Here is a 13,806-nt window from a genome sequence, read left to right as displayed (position 1 = left end):
CGAGGGACTCCAGAGGCACCAGTAGCTTCAAATAACTGTTTGCTACTTTGTAATTGTATTTTGGCAGCTGCTCTCTTAATCCAATGAATTTGTCTGCCAGAAAACTTCCTCATTATGCCTTTATTTGCATGAACTCTGCCTGTGCTCTGTTTCAGTCACAAATCTCATCAGAGTATGATGATCACTCTTAAGTTTTCGTGAAATATCTAATTTTTTCATACCTTGTCCAAGGCATTGCACTATTAAACGCTTTTCAGCAGCAGAGAGATCTTTTTTATTTCCCATATTGCTTGAAACCTGTGACCTGCATAATAATGTGGAACATCATTTTTGAGTAGTTTTCCTTTAATTAGAATCACCTGGAAAACTAATTATTCCATGTGTTTAAGATTGATTTCAGTGATTCATTGAGCCCTGAGACACAATACCATCCACGAGTTTATTTGAAAAACAGAACAATTAAATCTTTAAGACACTTAAATCCAATTTGCATAATAATTTGGAACACAGTGTACAGCGAGGTCAGCGCTATACAGTATATACCCAGAACAGTGCAGGACGTATAAAGAGCCGCCGGGGGCCGGTAATAGCCGATAGTATATACAGCGAGGTCAGCGCTATACAGTATATACCCAGAACAGTACAGGACGTATAAAGAGCCGCCGGGGGCCGGTAATAGCAGATAGTATATACAGAGAGGTCAGCACTATACAGCATATACCCAGAACAGTGCAGGACGTATAAAGAGCCGCCGGGGGCCGGTAATAGCAGATAGTATATACAGAGAGGTCAGCACTATACAGTATATACCCAGAACAGTGCAGGACGTATAAAGAACCGCCGGGGGCGGTAATAGCAGATAGTATATACAGCGAGGTCAGCACTATACAGTATATACCCAGAACAGTACAGGACGTATAGAGCCGCCGGGGGCCGGTAATAGCAGATAGTATATACAGCGAGGTCAGCACTATACAGCATATACCCAGAACAGTGCAGGAGGTATAAAGAGCCGCAGGGGGCCGGTAATAGCAGATAGTATATACAGCGAGGTCAGCACTATACAGCATATACCCAGAACAGTGCAGGAGGTATAAAGAGCCGCAGGGGGCCGGTAATAGCAGATAGTATATACAGCGAGGTCAGCACTATACAGCATATACCCAGAACAGTGCAGGAGGTATAAAGAGCCGCAGGGGGCCGGTAATAGCAGATAGTATATACAGCGAGGTCAGCACTATACAGTATATACCCAGAACAGTACAGGACGTATAAAGAGCCGCCGGGGGCCGGTAATAGCAGATAGTATATACAGAGAGGTCAGCACTATACAGCATATACCCAGAACAGTGCAGGACGTATAAAGAGCCGCCGGGGGCCGGTAATAGCAGATAGTATATACAGAGAGGTCAGCACTATACAGTATATACCCAGAACAGTGCAGGACGTATAAAGAACCGCCGGGGGCCGGTAATAGCAGATAGTATATACAGCGAGGTCAGCACTATACAGTATATACCCAGAACAGTACAGGACGTATAGAGCCGCCGGGGGCCGGTAATAGCAGATAGTATATACAGCGAGGTCAGCACTATACAGTATATACCCAGAACAGTACAGGACGTATAGAGCCGCCGGGGGCCGGTAATAGCAGATAGTATATACAGCGAGGTCAGCACTATACAGTATATACCCAGAACAGTGCAGGACGTATAAAGAGCCGCCGGGGGCCGGTAATAGCAGATAGTATATACAGCGAGGTCAGCGCTATACAGTATATACCCAGAACAGTACAGGACGTATAAAGAGCCGCAGGGGGCCGGTAATAGCAGATAGTATATACAGCGAGGTCAGCACTATACAGTATATACCCAGAACAGTGCAGGACGTATAAAGAGCCGCCGGGGGCGGTAATAGCAGATAGTATATACAGCGAGGTCAGCACTATACAGTATATACCCAGAACAGTGCAGGACGTATAAAGAGCCGCCGGGGGCGGTAATAGCAGATAGTATATACAGCGAGGTCAGCACTATACAGTATATACCCAGAACAGTGCAGGACGTATAAAGAGCCGCCGGGGGCCGGTAATAGCAGATAGTATATACAGCGAGGTCAGCGCTATACAGTATATACCCAGAACAGTGCAGGACGTATAAAGAGCCGCCGGGGGCCGGTAATAGCAGATAGTATATACAGCGAGGTCAGCACTATACAGTATATACCCAGAACAGTGCAGGACGTATAAAGAGCCGCCGGGGGCCGGTAATAGCAGATAGTATATACAGCGAGGTCAGCGCTATACAGTATATACCCAGAACAGTGCAGGACGTATAAAGAGCCGCCGGGGGCCGGTAATAGCAGATAGTATATACAGCGAGGTCAGCGCTATACAGTATATACCCAGAACAGTGCAGGACGTATAAAGAGCCGCCGGGGGCCGGTAATAGCAGATAGTATATACAGCGAGGTCAGCGCTATACAGTATATACCCAGAACAGTGCAGGACGTATAAAGAGCCGCCGGGGGCCGGTAATAGCAGATAGTATATACAGCGAGGTCAGCGCTATACAGTATATACCCAGAACAGTGCAGGACGTATAAAGAGCCGCCGGGGGCCGGTAATAGCCGATAGTATATACAGCGAGGTCAGCGCTATACAGTATATACCCAGAACAGTACAGGACGTATAAAGAGCCGCCGGGGGCCGGTAATAGCAGATAGTATATACAGCGAGGTCAGCGCTATACAGTATATACCCAGAACAGTGCAGGACGTATAAAGAGCCGCCGGGGGCCGGTAATAGCCGATAGTATATACAGCGAGGTCAGCGCTATACAGTATATACCCAGAACAGTGCAGGACGTATAAAGAGCCGCCGGGGGCCGGTAATAGCAGATAGTATATACAGCGAGGTCAGCGCTATACAGTATATACCCAGAACAGTGCAGGACGTATAAAGAGCCGCCGGGGGCCGGTAATAGCAGATAGTATATACAGCGAGGTCAGCGCTATACAGTATATACCCAGAACAGTGCAGGACGTATAAAGAGCCGCCGGGGGCCGGTAATAGCCGATAGTATATACAGCGAGGTCAGCACTATACAGTATATACCCAGAACAGTACAGGACGTATAAAGAGCCGCCGGGGGCCGGTAATAGCAGATAGTATATACAGCGAGGTCAGCGCTATACAGTATATACCCAGAACAGTGCAGGACGTATAAAGAGCCGCCGGGGGCCGGTAATAGCCGATAGTATATACAGCGAGGTCAGCGCTATACAGTATATACCCAGAACAGTGCAGGACGTATAAAGAGCCGCCGGGGGCCGGTAATAGCCGATAGTATATACAGCGAGGTCAGCACTATACATTATATACCCAGAACAGTACAGGACGTATAAAGAGCCGCCGGGGGCCGGTAATAGCCGATAGTATATACAGCGAGGTCAGCACTATACAGTATATACCCAGAACAGTACAGGACGTATAAAGAGCCGCCGGGGGCCGGTAATAGCAGATAGTATATACAGCGAGGTCAGCACTATACAGTATATACCCAGAACAGTGCAGGACGTATAAAGAGCCGCCGGGGGCCGGTAATAGCAGATAGTATATACAGCGAGGTCAGCACTATACAGTATATACCCAGAACAGTACAGGACGTATAAAGAGCCGCCGGGGGCCGGTAATAGCAGATAGTATATACAGCGAGGTCAGCACTATACAGTATATACCCAGAACAGTACAGGACGTATAAAGAGCCGCCGGGGGCCGGTAATAGCAGATAGTATATACAGCGAGGTCAGCAGTATACAGCATATACCCAGAACAGTGCAGGACGTATAAAGAGCCGCCGGGGGCCGGTAATAGCAGATAGTATATACAGCGAGGTCAGCACTATACAGCATATACCCAGAACAGTGCAGGACGTATAAAGAGCCGCCGGGGGCCGGTAATAGCAGATAGTATATACAGCGAGGTCAGCACTATACAGTATATACCCAGAACAGTACAGGACGTATAAAGAGCCGCCGGGGGCCGGTAATAGCAGATAGTATATACAGCGAGGTCAGCGCTATACAGTATATACCCAGAACAGTGCAGGACGTATAAAGAGCCGCCGGGGGCCGGTAATAGCAGATAGTATATACAGCGAGGTCAGCACTATACAGTATATACCCAGAACAGTGCAGGACGTATAAAGAGCCGCCGGGGGCCGGTAATAGCCGATAGTATATACAGCGAGGTCAGCGCTATACAGTATATACCCAGAACAGTGCAGGACGTATAAAGAGCCGCCGGGGGCCGGTAATAGCAGATAGTATATACAGCGAGGTCAGCACTATACAGTATATACCCAGAACAGTACAGGACGTATAGAGCCGCCGGGGGCCGGTAATAGCAGATAGTATATACAGCGAGGTCAGCACTATACAGTATATACCCAGAACAGTACAGGACGTATAAAGAGCCGCCGGGGGCCGGTAATAGCAGATAGTATATACAGCGAGGTCAGCAGTATACAGCATATACCCAGAACAGTGCAGGACGTATAAAGAGCCGCCGGGGGCCGGTAATAGCCGATAGTATATACAGCGAGGTCAGCACTATACAGTATATACCCAGAACAGTGCAGGACGTATAAAGAGCCGCCGGGGGCCGGTAATAGCAGATAGTATATACAGCGAGGTCAGCGCTATACAGTATATACCCAGAACAGTGCAGGACGTATAAAGAGCCGCCGGGGGCCGGTAATAGCAGATAGTATATACAGCGAGGTCAGCGCTATACAGTATATACCCAGAACAGTACAGGACGTATAAAGAGCCGCCGGGGGCCGGTAATAGCAGATAGTATATACAGCGAGGTCAGCGCTATACAGTATATACCCAGAACAGTGCAGGACGTATAAAGAGCCGCCGGGGGCCGGTAATAGCAGATAGTATATACAGCGAGGTCAGCACTATACAGTATATACCCAGAACAGTGCAGGACGTATAAAGAGCCGCCGGGGGCCGGTAATAGCAGATAGTATATACAGCGAGGTCAGCACTATACAGTATACACCCAGAACAGTACAGGACGTATAAAGAGCCGCCGGGGGCCGGTAATAGCAGATAGTATATACAGCGAGGTCAGCACTATACAGTATATACCCAGAACAGTACAGGACGTATAAAGAGCCGCCGGGGGCCGGTAATAGCCGATAGTATATACAGCGAGGTCAGCGCTATACAGTATATACCCAGAACAGTACAGGACGTATAAAGAGCCGCCGGGGGCCGGTAATAGCCGATAGTATATACAGCGAGGTCAGCACTATACAGTATACACCCAGAACAGTGCAGGACGTATAAAGAGCCGCCGGGGGCCGGTAATAGCAGATAGTATATACAGCGAGGTCAGCGCTATACAGTATATACCCAGAACAGTGCAGGACGTATAAAGAGCCGCCGGGGGCTGGTAATAGCAGATAGTATATACAGCGAGGTCAGCACTATACAGTATATACCCAGAACACTGCAGGACGTATAAAGAGCCGCCGGGGGCCGGTAATAGCAGATAGTATATACAGCGAGGTCAGCACTATACAGTATATACCCAGAACAGTGCAGGACGTATAAAGAGCCGCCGGGGGCCGGTAATAGCAGATAGTATATACAGCGAGGTCAGCACTATACAGTATATACCCAGAACACTGCAGGACGTATAAAGAGCCGCCGGGGGCCGGTAATAGCAGATAGTATATACAGCGAGGTCAGCACTATACAGTATATACCCAGAACAGTGCAGGACGTATAAAGAGCCGCCGGGGGCCGGTAATAGCCGATAGTATATACAGCGAGGTCAGCACTATACAGTATATACCCAGAACAGTGCAGGACGTATAAAGAGCCGCCGGGGGCCGGTAATAGCAGATAGTATATACAGCGAGGTCAGCACTATACAGTATATACCCAGAACACTGCAGGACGTATAAAGAGCCGCCGGGGGCCGGTAATAGCAGATAGTATATACAGCGAGGTCAGCGCTATACAGTATATACCCAGAACAGTGCAGGACGTATAAAGAGCCGCCGGGGGCCGGTAATAGCAGATAGTATATACAGCGAGGTCAGCGCTATACAGTATATACCCAGAACAGTGCAGGACGTATAAAGAGCCGCCGGGGGCCGGTAATAGCCGATAGTATATACAGCGAGGTCAGCACTATACAGTATATACCCAGAACAGTGCAGGACGTATAAAGAGCCGCAGGGGGCCGGTAATAGCAGATAGTATATACAGCGAGGTCAGCACTATACAGTATATACCCAGAACAGTACAGGACGTATAAAGAGCCGCCGGGGGCCGGTAATAGCAGATAGTATATACAGCGAGGTCAGCGCTATACAGTATATACCCAGAACAGTGCAGGACGTATAAAGAGCCGCCGGGGGCCGGTAATAGCCGATAGTATATACAGCGAGGTCAGCACTATACAGTATATACCCAGAACAGTACAGGACGTATAAAGAGCCGCCGGGGGCCGGTAATAGCAGATAGTATATACAGCGAGGTCAGCACTATACAGTATATACCCAGAACAGTGCAGGACGTATAAAGAGCCGCCGGGGGCCGGTAATAGCCGATAGTATATACAGCGAGGTCAGCACTATACAGTATATACCCAGAACAGTGCAGGACGTATAAAGAGCCGCCGGGGGCCGGTAATAGCCGATAGTATATACAGCGAGGTCAGCACTATACAGTATATACCCAGAACAGTGCAGGACGTATAAAGAGCCGCCGGGGGCCGGTAATAGCAGATAGTATATACAGCGAGGTCAGCACTATACAGTATATACCCAGAACAGTGCAGGACGTATAAAGAGCCGCCGGGGGCCGGTAATAGCCGATAGTATATACAGCGAGGTCAGCACTATACAGTATATACCCAGAACAGTGCAGGACGTATAAAGAGCCGCCGGGGGCCGGTAATAGCCGATAGTATATACAGCGAGGTCAGCAGTATACAGCATATACCCAGAACAGTGCAGGACGTATAAAGAGCCGCCGGGGGCCGGTAATAGCAGATAGTATATACAGCGAGGTCAGCACTATACAGTATATACCCAGAACAGTGCAGGACGTATAAAGAGCCGCCGGGGGCCGGTAATAGCCGATAGTATATACAGCGAGGTCAGCACTATACAGTATATACCCAGAACAGTGCAGGACGTATAAAGAGCCGCCGGGGGCCGGTAATAGCAGATAGTATATACAGAGCTGCGGATTTGTAACCTCGGATGGTAAAATGGTACAAAGTGGATGAATAATGGGATTATTTGTTGTTAAACCCTATAAAAAAATAAAAAAGCCGAATAAGAAAGTGATTTGAGGCTTGGACAACCTCCGTCCTGACAGTGTGCGGCCCGCGGGGAGGACACACAGACTGCAGGGAGGGAGCAGAACACCGGACAACCGGCCACTCTGTGCCTAAGAGAGAGGAAGCCATGACTGCACAGCCTGTGTGAGAGCTGCGCCCGAGTCCTGGCTGCTGTCACCTCACCTGATACCGCAGAGAGGCCGCAGCCGTGTGAAGACGTCCTGTGTGCAGCGGCTGACACCAGAGACAATAGCAGGCACCCACTGCGGGAGATGCTGGACTGTACGGGCCCGGTAGCGTCCAGATTGGAGGTGATTCCTTGAAATTGTGATGTCACCGGAAGGGGCGGGGCCTCCTTTAGCCCAAAGACGAGCAGACAGCAGGAAGCTGCGTTTTGCTGGCGCTGGTGTAGAAGAGGCGGGAAATGAGGAGCTGCACCATGGAGCCCAGTGAGGAGAGGATGGAGGGGCCGCACCATGGAGCCCAGTGAGGAGAGGACGGAGGGGCCGCACCATGGAGCCCAGTGAGGAGAGGACGGAGGGGCCGCACCATGGAGCCGTGTGAGGAGAAGACGGAGGGGCCGCACCATGGAGCCCAGTGAGGAGAGGACGGAGGGGCCGCACCATGGAGCCCAGTGAGGAGAGGACGGAGGGGCCGCACCATGGAGCCCAGTGAGGAGAGGATGGAGGGGCCGCACCATGGAGCCGTGTGAGGAGAGGACGGAGGGGCCGCACCATGGAGCCGTGTGAGGAGAGGACGGAGGGGCCGCACCATGGAGCCGTGTGAGGAGAAGACGGAGGGGCCGCACCATGGAGCCGTGTGAGGAGAAGACGGAGGGGCCGCACCATGGAGCCGTGTGAGGAGAGGACGGAGGGGCCGCACCATGGAGCCGTGTGAGGAGAGGACGGAGGGGCCGCACCATGGAGCCGTGTGAGGAGAGGACGGAGGGGCCGCACCATGGAGCCGTGTGAGGAGAGGACGGAGGGGCCGCACCATGGAGCCGTGTGAGGAGAGGACGGAGGGGCCGCACCATGGAGCCGTGTGAGGAGAGGACGGAGGGGCCGCACCATGGAGCCGTGTGAGGAGAGGACGGAGGGGCCGCACCATGGAGCCGTGTGAGGAGAGGACGGAGGGGCCGCACCATGGAGCCGTGTGAGGAGAGGACGGAGGGGCCGCACCATGGAGCCGTGTGAGGAGAGGACGGAGGGGCCGCACCATGGAGCCGTGTGAGGAGAGGACGGAGGGGCCGCACCATGGAGCCGTGTGAGGAGAGGACGGAGGGGCCGCACCATGGAGCCTTGTGAGGAGAGGACGGAGGGGCCGCACCATGGAGCCGTGTGAGGAGAGGACGGAGGGGCCGCACCATGGAGCCGTGTGAGGAGAGGACGGAGGGGCCGCACCATGGAGCCGTGTGAGGAGAGGACGGAGGGGCCGCACCATGGAGCCGTGTGAGGAGAGGACGGAGGGGCCGCACCATGGAGCCGTGTGAGGAGAGGACGGAGGGGCCGCACCATGGAGCCGTGTGAGGAGAGGACGGAGGGGCCGCACCATGGAGCCGTGTGAGGAGAGGACGGAGGGGCCGCACCATGGAGCCGTGTGAGGAGAGGACGGAGGGGCCGCACCATGGAGCCTTGCACAAGGGAATGAGGACGCAGGAGTCAGTGTGAGAGCTCTGAGGTTGTAATTTGGTGTGAGGAGGGAGCATGAGGTATATAGAGGGACATCCACAGGGCTACATACCTCATGCTCCCCTCACACCAAATTACAACCTTTGAGCACGCACACTGATTTCTGCGTCCTCATTCCCTTGTACAAGGCTCCATGGTGCAGCCCCTCCGTCCTTTCCAGCTGTGTGGCTGATTTAAGGGAGTATGGGGCATGTAGAGGGGCATAATGATGCCCCTCTACATACCTCATACCCCCTCACACCATCCCCCTGGATGCCCCTCTGCATACCCCCTCACACCATCCCCCTGGGATGCCCCTCCACATACCCCACTCCCCCTCACACCATCCCCCTGGATGCTCCTCTACTTACCCCATACCCCCTCACACCATCCCCCTGGATGCCCCTCTGCATACCCCCTCACACCATCCCCCTGGGATGCCCCTCTACATATCCCATACCCCCTCACACCAGCCCCCCTGGATGCCCCTCTACATACCCTTTCTTTACCTCCAGCATATAAAGAGTTCTCTGACATCTGTGACAAGAAGAATGCAGATCAGCTTCCTCTACACAGGCATTATGACTGTCCCATTGAGTTGCTTCCTGGGGCAGCTATTCCTTTTGGTAACGTATACCCTTTGGCGGCACCCGAGCTTCAAGCCTTAAAGGAGTATATTGATGAAAATCTGGCCAAATGCTTCATACGTCCTTCCTCACCAACAGGGGCACCTATCTTTTTTGTAAAGAAGAAGGATAGGACCCTGAGACCCTGTGTTGACTATCGGGAACTCAATAAGGTAACCGTACGAAACCGTTACCCTTTGCCTCTGATTCCCAAATTACTGGAAAGAGTCCGCCATGCTAAGGTGTTCTCTAAACTGGATCTTTGTGGGGCTTATAATTTGGTGCGTATTCGTCCAGGGGATGAGTGGAAGACAGCATTCAGATGCCAGTATGGACACTTTGAATCTCTTGTGATGCCCTTCGGGCTTTGTAACGCCTTTGCAACGTTTCAACACCTTGCTAATGACATTTTCAGAGATTTGTTGGACCAGTTTGTAGTGATCTATTTGGATGATATACTAATCTTTTCTGACTCTCTACAGGAACATGAAGAACATGTCAAAACTGTTTTAAGACATCTGAAAGAGAACCATCTGTATATTAAGCCGGAGAAATGCGAGTTCCATCATTCTGAGATACAGTTCTTAGGGGCTGAACATGGAATCTGGTAAGATTCAGGCTATCCTTGACTGGCTGGTACCCAAGAACGTTAAGGAGGTCCAACGTTTTATTGGTTTGCAAATTTCTACAGACGCTTCATTCGAAATTTTTTTGATATTGTCTGTCCCATTACTTCCATGACAAAGAAGGAAAAGCTTTTTAAGTGGTCATCACAGGCTCAAGAAGCTTTTGATCGGCTTAAGATCTGTTTCACATCAGCACCGCTGTTGATACACCCAGATCCAACACTTTCTTTCATTGTGGAGGTGGACGCTTCTGATAATGCTTTGGGGGCTATTCTCTCCCAAAGAACTGGAGAGATGGGTCTGCTACATCCTTGTGCTTTCTTTTCCCATAGACTAATCTCAGCGGAGAAGAATTACGACGTGGGAGACAAGGAATTGCTGGCTATTATTGCGGCTTTCAAAGAATGGAGGCATCATCTGCAAGGAGCTGCACAGCAAAGCATAGTGCTAACTGTCCATCGCAATTTAGAGTTCCTTAGATCCGCTAGATGTCTTTCTTTTCGTCAGGCTCGTTGGAACTTATTTTTAAATCAATTTAACTTTGTTATCTCGTACCGTCAAGGTTCTCGTAATGGGAAGGCTGATGCTTTATCCCGAATCCATGTTGCGGATTCCGTACCTGGAGCCCCGTCCAAGACCATTCTATCTGATGCCAATTTCATCGGAGTTATCCACGATCAGGACTTGTGGAAGGAGTGCAGGGAGGCCTATGACGGTGATGTATTTCTGGCCAACCCACCTGTGGATATTAATCTTGTCTTTAAGGGTGGCATGTGGTTCAGAGATTGACGTATCTACGTACCTGAGGTCATCTGTCTGCAAATCCTCAAGTTGGTACATGACTCCAAGTTGGCTGGTCACAGGGGGGTACAGAAGACACAAGAGTTCCTGAGCCGATTCTTCTGGTGGCCAACTTGCCTGAAGGATACCAAGGACTATGTTCTCCCTTGCGAGGTATGTGCTCGTTACAAGACTCCTCATGTGGCACCTACGGGTCTTCTACAACCATTACCTGTTCCGTCCCGCCCTTGGGGGTCTATATCACTGGACTTTATTGTGGAGCTGCCTATATCGGGGGGCATGAATACAATCATGGTGGTAGTTGATCGCCTGACTAAAGCTGCTCATTTTGTTCCATGCACCGGCCTCCCCTCAGCTAAAGATACAGTGAACTTGGTTATACAGAATGTCTTTCGGTTGCATGGGGTTCCGGATGAGATCATCTCTGACCGTGGAGTGCAGGTCACTTCAAGATTCTGGAAGGGGTTTTGCTCTGCACTCAATATTAATGTCTGTCTCTCTTCCGCTTATCCCCAGACAAAATGGTCAGACTGAGCGTACCAACCAGACGCTGGAATAATATCTAAGATGCTATGTCAGCCATCTCCAGGATGATTGGTTGGAGTTGCTGCCATTAACCGAATTTTCATATAACAATTCTCAGAGCGCCTCCACTAAATTTACACCTTTCTTTGCCAATCTGGGTTATCATCCGTGTATCTTACCTAGGTATCCAATTTATTCTCCGGTTCCGGCAGTGGAGAAGCCGCTGACTGCGATGAGGCAAAATCTGGAGGTTTCGAAGGAATCCTTGACCACAGGTCAAGCACGTTATAAGAGATCGGCTGATAAATTCCGTAAACCTGCACCCATGTGCACCCTTAGCAACTAAGAATCTGAAGTTAAACGTTCCTTCACAAAAACTTGGACAGAAATTCATTGGCCCTTTCAAGATCAATGGTAGTTTGAGCTCTGTGGCCTGCCGGCTGAAGCTGCCTAGGGCTATGAAGGTACACCCAGTTTTTCATGTATCTTTACTAAAGCCTGTATCTCCTAATACCTTCCAGGGACGTGTTGTGCCACCTCTGCAGCCTGTGGTGATTGATGGGCAAGAATTTGTGGTGGAGGAAATTGTTGATTCCAGGAATCGGCTCCAATATCTGATAAGATGGCAGGGATATCCCCCTGAGGAAGACTCTTGGGAACCTGTGGAAAACATCAATGCCCAACAGAAGATTTCTTGTTTTCATCAGAGATTCCCTGAGAAACCAGGTCCTGGATCGTCCTGAGGCCGCTTCTAAGGAGGGAGTAATGTCAGGACTCTGAACATTTTTTATTACCTTTTGTGCATTACTGTCCTTTTCCAAGATGGCGTCTTTGGTCTCATGTGCACTGTGTCTTCCTGCTATAAAACTCCACCCCAGCCTTCAGTCTGTGCTAGAGTATTCTGCCTTGCATCCAGCTCCTGACCTCTGGTGACTCCCTGGCTATATACCTGCTCCTATGAACCTGTGGGGTTATCCTGCTACTCTGCTTTGAGTTCCTGCTGCATACACCAGTTCCAGTAATCCTCCTTCTTTTACTGCTCGTGTTTACTTCCATCTGCATTTGCTGGACATGTAAGCTGTTGCTGCTCTGCAAGAACCTGAGACTATTACCCAGGCCTCCCTGGTTGAGCTAAGATATTATTTGATCTGCCTTATAAGCATATCTATCTGTGTTTTGGACTAAGCAAGGACTTATTCATGTCAAGTATCCTCAAGAATAATTGTGCTTCATAGACTTTCTGCGTGATTGCATTTTCCTCTGAGGTTTCCTATAGACTGCTGAGCTGCATTTGATATTTACTGTTGTGAATTCTGTTTTGGGTTCTGCTCTTAGGCTCCCTCCGGTGGTTATAAGTGGTAGTGCTGCTGTTTGTCCTTCACAACAGTCATCAGCTGCTTCCACTTTGGACGGGGCTATTTAGTCTGGCTCCTTTAGTGAGTGCCAGTTGTCCATTGTTTTCTAGGGATCCACATCTCTGCTTGGTTTCTCCTTCTGGATTGTCCAAATCATCAAAGATAAGTCCTGGCTCTGTTTTTGCAGTCCACATGCGGTGGACTTAATAGTTCTGTGAATTGCTATGTTTTTTCTTGTCCAGCTTTGTCTGTGTTAAGATTTACTCAGCCAAGTTGGAAGCTCTGGAGTCACAGAGTTACCCTCCATGCCTTTAGTTAGGTGTGGAGATTTTTGTATTCTCTGTGGTGGATTTTGTAGTATTTTTTATACTGACAGCACAGTACTCTTTCCTGTCTTTTCTTTCTAGGTAGCGTGGCCTCCTTTGCTAAATTCTGTTTTCAGTCTGCGTTTGTAATTTCCCTCTCCTCTCACAGTCAATATTTGTGGGGGGCTGCCTTTCCTTTGGGAATTTTCTCTGAGGCAAGATAGTATTCCTGTTTCTTTCTTTAGGTGTAATTAGTCCTCCGGCCGTGACGAGGTGTCTACGGAGTGACAGGAACATCCCACGGCTACTTCTAGTTGATGTGTTAAGTTCAGGGTCTGCGGTCCGTATAGAGGCCACCTACTCCAGAGCTCGTCCATGCTGCTCCTAGGCCACCAGTTCATAACAGTACAACTGGCCAACAATGAGTTAACCGCATCTCAAAAGAAGGGAAAGAAAGTGCTGAGCCATTTTTTTTTCTGTACTCTGTTGTGTTTTTTTTCCCTCTTCACTTCTGGGTGGCTCAGGAGTT

At 50.0% G+C, this 13,806-nt stretch overlaps 1 protein-coding gene across 1 annotated transcript in view; it reads right to left on the bottom strand.

The window, feature by feature from the left end:
• LOC143808890 (uncharacterized) overlaps positions 1 to 7,716 on the bottom strand; it is a 65,905-nt gene extending 58,189 nt beyond the window's left edge. Inside the window, exon 1 of the mRNA XM_077292067.1 lies at positions 7,556 to 7,716. The gene's annotated coding sequence lies outside the window, so the exon portion shown is untranslated. The remainder of the gene's footprint in view (positions 1 to 7,555) is intronic.
• Between the last annotated feature and the right edge of the window lie 6,090 nt (positions 7,717 to 13,806).

This window comes from Ranitomeya variabilis, chromosome 2 (genome assembly GCF_051348905.1).
Source record: "Ranitomeya variabilis isolate aRanVar5 chromosome 2, aRanVar5.hap1, whole genome shotgun sequence".
Lineage (NCBI taxonomy): Eukaryota > Metazoa > Chordata > Amphibia > Anura > Dendrobatidae > Ranitomeya > Ranitomeya variabilis.
This window is presented reverse-complemented; position numbering and strand designations above follow the sequence as displayed.